Below are 15,297 nucleotides of genomic sequence, written 5' to 3' on the forward strand. Positions count from 1 at the left end.
CTTCTCCAAAACATCACAAGTGCCAGAGGATTCCTCAGGATATTCATTTTAATATCTTCTATTTGAGTAGCCTTACAATTGTGTAAAATTCTTAGTTATTATTATTATTATTATTAGAGTATAGGGTCTCACTCTGTCACACAGGTTGGAGTGCAGGGGCACAATCATAGCTCACTGCAACCTTGAACTCCTGGCTCACATAATCCTTCTGCCTCAACCTCCTGAGTAGCTAGGACTAGACGGATGCACCATCACATGCAGCTGACTTTTTTTAAATCTTTCATGGAAATGGGGTCTCTCTATGTGCTCAGGCTGGTCTCAAACACAAGGTCTCATGTGATTCCTCTGGTTTTGCTTCTCAACGTGGTGGAATTATAGCCATGAGCCAACATATCTGGACTGAACTGATTCTTTAGTTGCAACATATCAACCCAAGAACTGACTCCCTGAATTTTTTTTCTGTAGTGTTTTGGTCAATAGCGACTGAAAAGACGTATCCTAATATGTTCCAACAGCAGAACTTTTTTTCCCGATGTTTCTTCCGATAGACATAATTTCTTGGTCGAAGATCGCAAAATACTGTTAAAAGATGACATAAAAAGGCAACCTTAAAATGTTGGTGATTGGAGTGAGCATAAAAATTGCTTTCAATATTGTGTTACACACACCTCCTGCAGTAGGATAAAGGTGAGCAATGAAGGTAACATTTCTAAATGTATGAATCTTCCATCTCCCAACTCATAGGGCAATAACGGATGTGTCCTGAGGGAGGGACCAGAATGTCTTAGTGCTAGTGGGATAACTCTTGGCCAAGAGATTTTCCATATTTTTAAAAGTTTTTTTTTTTATTTAATGATGCTATTTTTCAACATATCCAGAATATTAATAGGACTGATTTCTATATGATATGAACAATGGCAATGCCTTCTATGTTTAGATAATATTACAAACCAGGTTAAGACTCAATGTCTCCTGTAATGATGCACCAGAACATTATTCTTGTTTCCATATTCGTTTTTTTCTCTTTGCATTTGATTTCACATTTGTGTGTCAGGTCTCTAGAATGTATGATTTTAAAACTGTCATGTCTTGCTGTCCATTTTGATAGGGCTTCCAGAAGATTAAAAAACCTCTGCTTGCAGCACATTTTAAAATTCTGCACTATAGCAGAACATCTGTATTTAATCCTGGTCTTTTGTTAATTAATAAGGTCTATTAAGTGCAATAACTTCTGCCTTCTTGGATGGTTTTAGATCAGGCAGAGGAATATATCATAAATGAATGTACTAATAGTATAAATTATTAATAACCACCACTTTTATTACTTAGGTGTTATTCATCAAGAAATAATGCTAAATCAAGGGCCTCAAAGGGAATATTATTTAAGGGATATACAAAATATTTTGTGAATCTAGACAAAATAAATGTGAACACACACTTAGTATCCAGCCATGTCTCCCGTCTATCTCATTATGAACCACACAGTAACTGACTTCACTTGGGACTTATTCTAATTTTCAAATTCATTACTTATTTATGTTAATACTTCTAGGTTATGATGTGTGACTATTTTAGCAGAGAGTGAAGAAAGACAACCTAGGCTGACTAAACAATGAGGAAAATCACAACATGATGAAACAGGAAGCCTGGAAGTGAGTGGCTCCAGGATTGAATAATTTGACAGCTTGTCTTCCCAGGTAGTTTCTTTTCTCAATTTTCCACATTGATGCATCCAGAAAGTCAGCTTCACACCCCAGGGGACTCCCATCATATAGTGACATGGTGACAACATTCCCAAGAGTCACACACATATATTAAATATTGGCTGGAGCTGGGGAAGAACCATTTCTGCAATTCTCCTCTGAAGGACCAGGAACACCTCAACTGACCACTTCCCCTGCCTCCATGACTAGAACTACACCATGTGCCTACATGGACCTGAATCCCTGATGGGGATAATAAGACACCATTGATGAGGTTGACTATTTTATCATATAAATTACTAAAGACTGATATAAAGGTTTCAAAAACGAATTGAAGTCTGTCCTACTATGTCCACCAGAGACTATAGATCCTCCAATGATACCTTGTCTTTTCTGCTTGACTTTGTCTCTTCACCTTGTTCTGTCCTCCAGAGAATCTCTTTCAGCTCCCTCGGGTGCATTCAAGTGTTTTATTTACTGACAATTTCTCAGTTGGTGAAAGGTATTAGACTAAAGGGTCCATATTCCTAGGTCCGTATTCTTTGGTCCATATTCCTAAGAAGGCATCATGACCCTGGGTCTGTGTATAACCTTGCGAGTGTTCCTGACCCTCCTACAGATGAGATGCTGGTCTGTGTGTTCTTTCCCCTTCCCCTGGGGTAGAGTCCTACTGTTTTCCCCAGGTGTTCCCTCCCACAACTCTAGTGTTCTCCATCGGTGTCATCACCTTGCAGATCTGCTGCCCTGCCCTGCAGACTAAGGCTCTGATTCCATAAGAAAGACAGGTGAGCTGCTTCTCAATAGATCTTTGGTGTTACCATCTCAATTCCTGAGGCATTGAACAAGTGCATCTAGGATTCTAGTTTCAGTGACTTGCCCCTGCAGGGTAAATTCTTAGTTCTGTAGTGGGAATAAGGGAGCTGGGTCTGAATACATTTCAGAAGTGTGGGCTCTTGTTCTTTCCTAGACAGACACTTGGGGAAAGGAAGATTTTTGTGACTGTCCCCTTTCTTGGGGAAAGGGATTCAAGAGAATAGGATAGTTCTTGAGCATATGATCCCTTACAATTTCACACTACAACATGCTTACCACACACAATTTCAAGCAATCCAATATGTACTTATATTTTCTCTTGTAATAGGTTATATATCATACTCCAGACTCTGCCATAGAAATATGTAATTTCAAACCCTGCCTTTGTTACTCTGTACAAGAACTTGCTTCTCCTTAAACTCCAGATTTGTTGTTTGCTAGGAACTTTAAATATTGGAAGTGTTAAACAAAATTTTCAAAATTCCATCTTCTCTGTTTATCTGTTATGGTTGATACAGTTGTAAAAATAAGAAAAATATATATCTTTTCTATGTACATTTCCAAGCTTAATATCAGATCTTTAGTAAAACCTAGAAAAATAAAAAAAATCAAATATTGTCCAGCTGCTTAATAGAAAAACAAATTATGGTAAATTTGTCTGCTAGAATACTACCCAATATTTATCATAAAAAATTATGTTATACCAAACTATCAGGAAAAGTAGCTAATTGTTTTTGTTAAGTAAAGTAAGCCAAACAAATCAGAATATATACTATGTTATTTCATTTATATACATTCTGATAAATTAAAATGAATCTGCAGCAATGTAAAGATCAGTAGTTGCCAAGGAAAGAGGTAGAAGAAAGAAAGGGAAAACAACAAAGTATACAGAAGAACAAAAGGGAATATTGAGAATTCTCTTGTCCCCCTTGATAATGACGGTTCCATCTTGTTTATCAACTGTACAATATAAACATGCAAAAGATTATCATACGTAAACTAAAACTTATAAAATTTATTACAAGCAAACACATGGATAATTAGATGAGAAAGGAATGATAGAAAGATAGAAAAAAATGTATATTGAATTTCAAAAATACCTAAGAATTAATCTGCCTAAATTCTAGTTCTCACCATATTTTAGGTGAATGCTAGAATGCAGCAAAATCACACAAGTTCTCACTACAGTAACTGGGCTTCACAACCATCCTAGGCATCCCCAGCTCTGTCCTGGAGTTGGTTCAGGGAGTAACTGGGGCCAGTGATGAGGAGCACAGGCCCAGATACCAGGGCTTACTCATCTAGACATGAGCTCTTAAATACACCCTTAGCCCATTTTCCACATGTGGTTTACTTTCACATCCGTACAGGGAGAAATACTGACTGCGACAAAACATAATTTACACATACATGTAAAAATAAAATAGGGTGATCAGTTCAAAGTGTTTATCATAGCATAATTTTATAAGACAGCATATTTTCCAAATACCATCATTGTCACCAAACCTCTGCAAGGCACAGTCATCTTATCTGGGCCCTGTCCTCTCCCCAGGCGTCCCACCCCAGAGCTTCCTATATAGTAGGAGACATGCAAATGGGGTCCTCCCTCTGCTGATGAAAACCAGCCCAGCCCTGACTCTGCAGCTCTGGGAGAGGAGCCCCAGCCTGGGATTCCCAGGAGTTTCCACTTGGTGACCAGCACTGAACACAAAAGACCAGCCATGGAGTTGGGGCTGAGCTGGGTTTTCCTTGTTGCTCTTTTAAAAGGTGATTCATGGAGAGCTAGAGATACTGAGTGTGAGGGGACATGAGTGAGAGAAACAGTGGATATGTGTGGCTGTTTCTAATCACGATGTCTTTGTGTTTGCAGGTGTGCAGTGTGAGGTGCAGCTGGTGGAGTCTGGGGGAGGCTTGGTCCAGCCTGGGGGGTCCCTGAGACTCTCCTGTGCAGCCTCTGGATTCACCTTCAGTAACTACTGGATGAGCTGGGTCCGCCAGGCTCCAGGGAAGGGGCTGGACTGGGTTGGCCGTATTAAAAACAAAGCTGATGGTGGAACAGCAGCATACGCCGAATCTGTGAAAGGCAGATTCACTATCTCAAGAGATGATTCAAAGAACACACTGTATCTGCAAATGAACAGCCTGAAAACCGAGGACACGGCCGTGTATTACTGTGCTAGAGACACAGTGAGGCGAGGTCAGTGTGAGCTCAGACACAAACCTCCCTGCAGGGGCGCGCGGGGCCTCCAGGGGGCGCTCGGGACCCACTGAGGACGGGACAGGTCCCAGGAGCAGGTGCAGGGGGAGGTTTCCTTTCTACTCAACTGGAAAAGTCAGGATTGTATTTGCGGAACTCTGGAGCATTCTAGGCTGTGATATTATATTACTTGTATTTATTATGAATTTATTATCGTTAGTATTTAAATTTTAATAATTATTAAAATTCTGTAAGTATTTTTAAGTACATACTTTCAAGAAATAAACATTCCTAATTATTTGCACTAATTCCCCCAGAATTTTATGAACATTTGCTGACATCAGCAACTACATAGCTATAGGGACATAAATCTATGGTCATAGAAATATGTACACGCCGGGCGCGGTGGTTCGTGCCTGTAATCCCAGGTCTTTGGGAGACTGAGGCAGGTGAATTACTTGAGGTTAGGAGTTCGAGACAAGCCTGGCCAACATGGCAAAAGCCCGTCTCTTTTAAAAATGCAAAATGTATCCGGGTGTGGTAGCACACACCTGTAATCCCAGCTACCCGGGAGGCTGAGGTAGAAGAATTGCTTCAAGCCAGCAGACGGAGGTTGCAGTGAGCCGAGATGGTGCCACTGTACTCCAGTCTGGGCAACAGGGCAATTCACCATCTCACGAAAAAAAAAAAAAAGAAATAAAAAGAGAGAAAGATGTATAAAGACACAGACCTATGCATATATACTAGGCATTCATATTAAACATTAAAACAAAATAATTCCAAATATTTTCTGAAGAATCAAACTAATGATGGACTAAGTGTAAATCTTTAAATTCCTAATTGATTTCAGTTGCTTTTATTTGTTTACATGAATTGATTTCTAGTTGTTCATTTAAAAATAGCATATTGGTCATTTCCAAAGAGCTCAGAGTAAATTTCAAATGTCACAATAAATGATAAGAATTTGAGGTGATTAATGAAAACTATCTTAAATCTTAATTATCATAGTTATTCCATATTACATTCACAAATCATAACATTGTTTCTTACCTTGTAAATCTAAACAACCATAATTTGTGAATTTAAAAGAAATTTTTAAAAAAATTTATCCCAGATCATTCTTTTCTTGACTTCCAGTTCTCACTGGATCGTCTCAAGGGCCCACCCACACCCCTGTCTCCTGAAGGCTTCTGGGAGTGGCTGATGGATGCGCAGAAGCAGGATCCCCATGTGAGTCCACATGTCCTGGAGCCTCCCTCTCCTTGGATTAGGCCATCTCCTCAGGATCACAGGGCTCTTCATTATCCTCACCCCGCTGTTGTACCAAACAAGCAACATCACACTTCAATTCACCATGCTTTGTTTTAATTTTCCAAAATGACATGAAGGCAATAAATTTAACAGTAAGTTGATCAGAAGCTAATAGGTCGAGGCTTTTTTCATATGCCAGGTTTCTTCTCAAGACTTTCCCTTTGATAGGTATTTTCCATTTCTTTATGAGATGACATACTAATATATCCATACTGGAGATTCTCCTTCTAAGTAGGCTCTGGGTCACTCACTCCTTTTATAGTAATCACCATACAAGTCCCATATAGAAGGAGTTGGAAAATCCTGGGTTGAACCAAGATTGTGTACAGCCCTGTGGTCTTTAATGTCATGGAGTTAAAGTCAGTGAGAAACAGCTTTAGTTGTGCACGGTGACTGAATTTGCACATTACTCTAGCAAAGTTGCCTTCCCATGACAAATGTGAATGCCAATTATCAGATTAATATGAATGGCTTCACAGTAGGAAAACTGATATCAAAACCTTACATCCTTTAAATTAAATTCTATCTTTGACAAGATGGGGATGGATCAACACCCATGTGAATGTTGCACTTCAGTGTCCGGCACTTGGAAGAGCCCCTCTAGGGCACAGTGAAGGCCCCTATAAACGTGGCTGAAATCACCACATTCAATGAGTTTTGTAGAATAATTGCTGAAGAAGTCAGCTGGAAGTGCCCTGAAATCTCACACCTTCTGCATAGGGGACTCCAAACAAATTGTCATGCGCTTGAAAAACATGAACATGGAATTAGCACTCATGAGTTGTGACGATGAAACAGCTCTCTTCCAAGTTGCGGGTCTATCTTTCCCTCCTGCCAGCAAAGTCAACATGATTGCTTTCTTGTCTTAGACAAAGGAGTTACAACAGCTCCTTTTCTTTGAGTCACAGGCTTGTGAAGTCTCTCCCCAATAGCTGGGTTGTCAACTACAATATTTCCTAAAAATAAATAAAATACTTCATGAAACTAAATTCAAGGGGAAAAAAATCAGTTTGTTTCCTTCATAATTTTTGTTTAAAGTGCTAACTAGTAAAGAAAGACTATTATATTTTATAAATTTTTGTTTATAATTAATTATTTTGAGGGGGAAATCATTTATAGGGTCATTACATTGTATTAAATAACACATGTAGTGTTTTCAAAATAAATTCCCTCCAAATGCAGAAACACATTCTATGTAAGCTCCAGAGAAGAGATGCCCTCCAAGGGCCACGGCAGTCTCAGAAAAGCCTGAAATCGGTCTCTCCCCAGTTGCTAGGACAGGGCTCCAAACATGCAAATTTCCCTTCAATCTCTTGGGTAAAATTTCACTCTCATCATGTGGGAACTGATGAATCCCTTCTCAGACAAGACAGAAAATCTCTGGGGAAGGCAGAGCTGTGGTCTCACAGAAAATGAGATGTGCATGTTGACAGCTACCCAAGGTGTTTCAGATGTCACACCTAGGTCTTTGAAATATTTGTGACTGCAGGTGACTGACAGAAACTGATTATCCTTGTCCCTAGGTATCCTGTCCCAGGTGCAGTTGCAGGAGTTGGGTCCTGGACTGGAGAAGCCCTCTCAGACCATCTCCCTCCCCTGCACTGTCTCTGGTTTCTCCATAACAACCAGTAGTACCTACTGGCATTGGATTCAAAAGCCACTGGGAAAAGCCTGCAGTGGCTGGGAGAAATAGGTTATTCTGGAGTCACCAGATACAACCCATCCTTCTGGAGCCACAGCAGCATCTCCTGTGACACATTGAAAAAACTGTTATTCCTCCAGCTGAGCTCTGTGACCTCTGAGGACACAGCTCTGTGTCACTGTGTGAGAGGCACATTGAGGGAACATCAGTGTGAGCCCAGACACAAACCTCCCTGAAGGATAGTGGAGGACACCAGGAACACTCAGGACACACCACGAATGGGGCCTAGACCCAGGGGAAGGTTTACGTGGTGACATTTTTTAAGGTATTGATATTTTCAATTACTATTTGGAAAAAAAGTAACATACTTATTTTAGGGCATACATTAATCACGTCTCCATGATACTGCTTGAGGGAGAGACACACAGATCAATGGGACAGAATAAGAGTGACTTTGGACAAGAACAGAAACTGTAAAACTTCTAAAGAAACATAGGAGACAAGCTCCAAGACAGTAGTCTGAGCAACAATTTTCTGGATATTATTGCCCAAACATAGGCAACAAAAGCAAAGATAGCAAATGGGATTGCATCAGACTACAAACTTCTGCAGATCAAAGAAAATAATTCACAGAATGAAGAAAAATCCACAGGTTTGGCAAAAATTTTACAAAATTAGGCATCTGATAAGGGGAATGTATCCAAAATATATGAGAGCCAAACTACTCCATAACAACAACAACAACAAAAACAATAACAACTAGTGACCCTATTAAAAATAACCAAAATATCTGAATATACCTTTTTCAGAAGAGTAAACACAATTTGAAAACAGATACATAAAAAAGCTAAACATGACTAATAATTAGAGAAATTTAAATTTAATCCACAATTATCACCTCATAGAATGACTATCTTCAAAGAGATGAAAAATGACAAATATCTTTGAGGAAGATGTGAAGAAAAGGGAATTTTTGTACACTGTGAGTGAAAATGCATATTATTAAGGTGATTATAAATAATATATAAAAGCCTTTCAAAAAATAGATCTATTATAATATCCAGCAATGCCACTACTGACCATGTATTATTTTAAAAAATGAAATCAGCATGTCAATGAGATATCCACACATCCATATTCCTTGCAGCATTATTTACAATAGTAATAATATGGAAACATCTTAAATTCCCATCACTGGATAAATGAATAAACAAAACACAGTATATGCACATTGGAGAGATATTCATCCTTTTAAAAAAAAGGAAATCCTGCATTTGTGACAGCATGCATGAATTTAATGGACCTTACTCTAAGTGCAACAAACCAGACACAGGAGTACAATAATTCCTAAGTTGACTGTAGTGTATTAAATTGTAGAATCACAGAAATAGGGTATAATGTTGGTTTCAAGGTACTGGAGGGATGGACTGGGAAAGGGGAGGTTTTAATCAAAGTGTAAAATGTTCCAATTGGACAGAAGGAGTAAATTATGCACAGACTAACAACAATAGCCACAAGGTATTATATATTTCAGAATTGCTAAAAAAGTACATATTAATGTTTTCCCCACTAAGAAGTGATAAAATTTTGAGGTGATGGACATGTTAGGTAGCTTGATTTACCCATTCCAAAATGTATACCCATAGCAAAACTACATATCATATTCCATAAACACACACAATAAATACTTGTCATTTTTCATTAAATAATTTTTAATTTAAATAATTGTATTAAGAAAACAAAGAGAACAGAGTACAATTGTAAGAAAATAGTTTATACTTATATGCCTTATCATGAATTTGCAAAATAATATAGAACTTTTAACATTCAATAAAAAAGACAATTCAACAAAAAGTGGTTTTAAAAAAGTTGTATCATCACAGAAGCTTCAGAAATGATATATAAGCATATAAAGAATTTCACTCTCTTAAAATCAGAATTCCATATGACAAGCAACTCCTCCTGACCTGCCTGGGTGGGAGGCACAATAAAGAACGCTAACAGTGATTTACTGAGCTTTATAGCTGTGTGTTCATCTGTGCTCTCTCAGTGGAAGGAATGAAAAAGAAAAAGGAAAAAGCAAAAGATATAAGGGGGAAAAGAAGGAAAACAGAGAGAAAAACAGGAAAGTAAATGAGAAAGGAAAGGGAAGAAGGAAGGAAGGAAGGAAGGAAGGAAGGCAGGCAGGCATTAGAAGTCATTGCATTATGTGCAGAGGCAATCCTTGGACTCCTCCACATCCATCTCTACTCCAGTCCAATCAAAGTCCAATGAATACATTTTCTAAGTATTGCTAAAAAAAACCACTCAGCTGTTTAAATTTTGTCATATCACTTCCAGTGAAGTCAGTCTAGTTTTGGGGTCTGTCAATGCCATCAGCAAAAATAACACATGAAGAAATGACATTAAAACATATGAAAACTTTCTGAAAGCTCCATAATTCAAATCTGCATTCCCATTTTTTCCAAGCCCAGATCACCAAATATAGACCCAGAGCGAGCAGACCTTGCTCCTGGACATGGACAGAGCCCAGGACTCCCGGCAACTTGGACCTGGGCATCTGGTGGCGGAGCAGCCTCTGTCCTGAAGGGGGCGACATAGGCCCTCTGAGCCCAGGGGCGGCCCAGAGGCCACCCACAGGAAGGCGGGGAAGGGACTTCCTGTCAAAGTCAGGTGCTTTTTCTCCCTTCCTGGTGAAATTGATCATCTTCCAACCACTGAGACCTCCTCACTCGATTGACTTTGTGGGACAAGTGACCTCTTTGTGGCCCACACTTGCAAAGCAGATTGAAAAGCATGGGCCTGGAGCAGAACCCAAGTGTGGGGTTGGCCACATGAGATGCCTCCTCATTTATTTCATCTTCACTCTGAGCATATCACTCACAGGGCTCTGTGAGTTAAGTGGTTGTTCCATGTGCAGGACTGTTCTCCAGGTGGCCTCGAATACCCCAGTTCTCCTTCTTCCTTAATGTAGTTCCCAAAAATAACCTTAGAATGTTCTGGAAATGCACCATACTGAGATAGGGAGGAACTGCCTGGAAAAGCCCAGGCCTTGCTTCTGTTCCTCCCAAAGGATGAAACATCTTGAGTTAGGGAGAAACTGCCAGGGACATCCTGGGCTTTGTTCTTTTCTCCTCTGGAAGCAGGATGTCCTACAGAGCTTTATCCCAGGGGGTCACTTAGTCCATGGAGGTACACCACAGGGTGGTCTCCTGTCAGGGCCCTCGACTGTGACACAAGTGGGGCACAGGCTGACAAGTCTCCATCCACTGTAGGGAGATGTCTTGAGCCTTGGGAGACCAGCTCACAACAGATCCCAGGCTTCTGTTGTCCCATGCTGCCTTTCTATAAGTAAGAATCCAATTAATATAACGTGTTGCATAAGAGTGTGTTCTCCCTTGCTGAACTCAGACACATTGGTCAATTTTTCATAGTAAGCCTGCTTTGTACCATGGCTTACAATATGCATGTGTAACTAGTCTGTCTCCCCTGTCAAGTGACATTACTCCACATCAAATCTAGCTCAGGTGCCTTATACAGAACATTCTCAATTACCCTCTTCATTCATAAAATTGATGTCATTAATTTCAATTATCTATATGCTATGCTCACCTAATATGGTGTTATTCTTATGGTTTTAAACAGATTATGTTTAAATCCACTAAAATAACAATCATAAAAATTATATTTTGAAGTCAGGTAACATGTGTCTTCATATATATATATATGCTTAGGATAGATTTGGCTATTTTGGGTTCTTTGTGTATATATATATAAACACATGTATATACATTCATCTATATATCCGTGTGTGTGTGTGTGTGTGTGTGTGTATATATATATATGGATTTTGTTTTTATTTCTGTGGAGAATATCATTATAGTTTTCATGAGAACTGGATTGATTCTGTAGATTGCTTTGTCCGTGTGGATATTTTAACACTGCTGATTCTTCCAAAACATTAACAAGGAATAATTTTCCACTTTGTTGTGTCTACTTTAATTTAATCAATGTTTTATACATTTTATTGTAAATTTTTTTTTACATTGATGATCACACATTGTATGCCTGTATAAAAACATCACATGTATCTCAGAAATAGAAATATATACAACTACCATGAGGGCATAATAATAGAAAATTGTGTGTGTGTGTGTATGTGTGTGTGAATACATATATAGTTAATTTATTTTAAGTCAGATGCATTCTTTTTACTGCTTGGAAGGTCTTGTGTCTAGAGTATACAAAAAAGTTTTAAAAATCATCTTAAATAATACTAAAAACAGAACTATAAAGTAATTGGAAATCTTAACACTTCCTCAAAGTAAATGCATGATTGACAAACAAAAATCTGAAAAGATGTCCAATATCAATACTCATGATTAACATTCAAAATTGCCAAATAAAAGAGCAATTATGATGCATTTAAACAGGTCAGCAGGTTCTCAAAATATGCTATACCCATACAATTAACACTATTCAGCCATAAAAACAAAGTGGCAATTAATTCAGGAAGAACAACTTATTTTTGTTAAGTTAAAGCAGATAGGCAAAAGAGACTATGTACTGTAAAATTCCATTCATGAGGCCTTCGAGAAAAGATAAAGTGATAAAAATAGATTAGTGGTTGGCAGGACTTTTAGGGAAAGAGAATGATTTGACTTTGGAAAGCTCAGGGGATTTCGTTTAGAGTAGTACAAACTATATGACATTGTGACATGGCTAATTTCTTAGTATGTTTGTTCTGGATTAACAACATAAGTTTCAACCAATTCATGGTGATTTTATATTTTCTGTTTGCTGAAGGAGACATGTTCATTTCATAAAACACTTTGCTAAGATGCAGCTGAGAGGCTGTTGAAATGGGCACTGAACAAATTTATTAACTAAATTTACAAGAACAAATTATTTAGCAATTGGTGATTGGAGTCAGAAATTTCAATGAGATTGGGTGTAGGGATGTTATTCTGTAGGATCACGATGTTAAGGTTGCAATGCTCCCTGGTGAGAGACCACTAATTTTTCATGAATTTACTGAAATACAGGTAGGGGCAGAAGAAGAGTCTTAGTCACACTTCTGAGCTTTCCTGAACAGACAAAGGTTCCAGAAAACAAAGTTGATGTGATGTCCTCACAGGGACCACAGCCTCTCAGAGGTAACCTTGTCCTGGAGTTCCAGCACATCCTGGAAAGACAAGAACATGTGTCTCTGATTCTTTGTTCTGCACTTCCCCTGGGAATAACTTCCTCATTGGAGTGTCTTCTGTTTAAGGAATAAAAGTTCCAGTTCCTGATGTCAGGGCCCAGATCTACCTACTGGATCCAGCCCAGGGGAAAGAATATAACCTCCCAGAACATGATCTCTATTAGATATAACTGGGTCTCACCTGGTGTACTTTCTGAATGGCCATTTTCTCAGAAGAAAATTAAAATTGTTGAGAATTTCTCATAAGTGTTTTGCTGTGTCATTCCTCCTTGTCCTTGCATGTTCAGTTATGTCTGTCCAGATTCAACTTATATGTAGAGAGGTAAGAGTTCTGCTTCCAGTAACAGGTGAAAGATTATGTCTGAGAAAACTTTGGGACTTTGCTCAAATATGTAAAGATCTTGAAAGTCATTGCCCCCATTTCTACAATGAGAAACAGCCACATAATCTGAACATCAGTTTTTTTTTTTTTATTCACCAAGTGTATTAAACCTTTTTCACACACCTGATAAAGATATAACAGAGACTCTGCAATTTACAAATGTAAAAGTTTTAATAGACTAACAGTTTCACGTGGCTGGGGAGGCCTCACAATCATGGTGGAAGGCAAGGAGGAGAAAGTCACATTTTACATGGATGGCAGAAGGCAAAGAGAGCTTGTGCAGGCAAAGTCCCGTAATTTTGAAGCCATCAGATTTCATGAAACTATTCCAATTAAGAGAAATTGTCCAAAATGAAAGGGCCAAAGGCAAACATGTAACTTCAAATTTCAGCAAGGCAGTAAAATCTGAAAGCTCCAAAATTATCTCCTTTGATGCTGTCTCACATCTAGGTCATGCTGATGCATGAGGTGGGTTCCCATGGCCTTGGGAAGCTCCACCCCTGTGACTTTGCAGGGTACAGCCTTCCTCCTGGCTGTTTTCACAGGCTGGCATTGAGAATCTGTGTTTTTTCCAGGTGCATGGTGAAATCTGTAAGTGGATCTACCATTCCAGGGTCTGGGGAATGGTGACCATCTTCTCACAGTGCCGCTAGGCAGAGCCCCAGTGGGAACTCTGTATGGAGGCTTCGACCCCACATTTCCCTTCCGCACTCCCCTAGCAGATGTTCTCCATGAGTGCCCAACCCTGCAGCAAACTTCTTCCTGGACATCCAGGCATTTTAATGCATTGCTAAAATCTAGGTGGAGGCTCCCACACCTGGATTCTTGACTTCCATACACCCACAAGCTCAACACCAAGTGGAAGTTGCTTAGGCTTCAGGCTTGAACCCTCTGAAGCCATGGCCTGAGCTGTACCTTGGCCCCATTGAGTCACAGCTGGAGCAGCTAGGATTCAGGGCTACTACATGAGAAGCACAGGATTGGATGGTGGTTGGCTGCCCTCTTTGGCAGTGACTGACATCTGGAAGGACATTCTCCATCACATCTGGGGAATGCATAAAATGGTATGTGGATGTGGATGCCCATACCACACCTATGCTACCTTGAAGTCACCAGACAGAGAAGCTAGCCTGCATTCAGCTCCTCCAGAATGTCTCCCCATAGAAAATGTGGCCCACTGGCTACATAAGAGGATAGGACATCCTCTTGTTTTATCACTGTTCTGTCTTGAAAATCCTACTATATTCTCTCTACAAGTTCTTTAACAAACATGCAATTTTCAAATATTCTCTCCAAATCTGTGGCTTTTAAAAAATTTGCTTAACACAGCGTCTTTTTGTTTCACATAAAAACTTAAATTTTTATGTTTGAGTGGTGTTTTTTCATATTTGAGTGGTGTTTTTGGTATTATATCTAAAAACTCACTGCTCAATCCAAAGCCATCACCTAAGTTTTCCATATTCTAAGTGCAGGCCACACTCAAGTGAGGAGTTTTAAGGTTCACTGATTTGAAAAAGGGGGAATCACAAGTGTTTCAAGTTATTATTTGAGGGATACTTGTCTATTTTCCCACATTTGTCTTAGTTATTAAATCACTTCTTAATATTAATATGTACTCTTGGATATTTACTTTATACTTTGGGTTAAAACAAATGTTATTAATATTTTGTTAAAATTATTTTAGTACCTTTAGAAATACTAGTGATTTTTGCACATTGATTTTGTATCCTGAGACTTTGCTGAAGTTCCTTATCAACTTACGCTTTTGGGATGAGACAATGGGGTTTTCTAGATATAGAATCATGTCGTCTGAAAATAAAAATAGTTTGACTTTCTCTCCTACTATTTGAATGCACTTTATTCCTTTGGGTGCTGGATTCCCCTGGCCAGAATTTCCAAAACTACGTTGAATTGAAGTGGTGAGAATGAGCATTCTTGTCTTGTGCGGGATTTCAAGAGGAATGCTCCCATTTTATATTAGCCACTGATAGTCTTGAACAAATGTTTAATATACTTTTTCAATAGGATAATTCCTTAAATTGA

Source organism: Macaca nemestrina, chromosome 7 (assembly GCF_043159975.1).
Source record: "Macaca nemestrina isolate mMacNem1 chromosome 7, mMacNem.hap1, whole genome shotgun sequence".
Classification (NCBI taxonomy): Eukaryota; Metazoa; Chordata; class Mammalia; order Primates; family Cercopithecidae; genus Macaca; species Macaca nemestrina.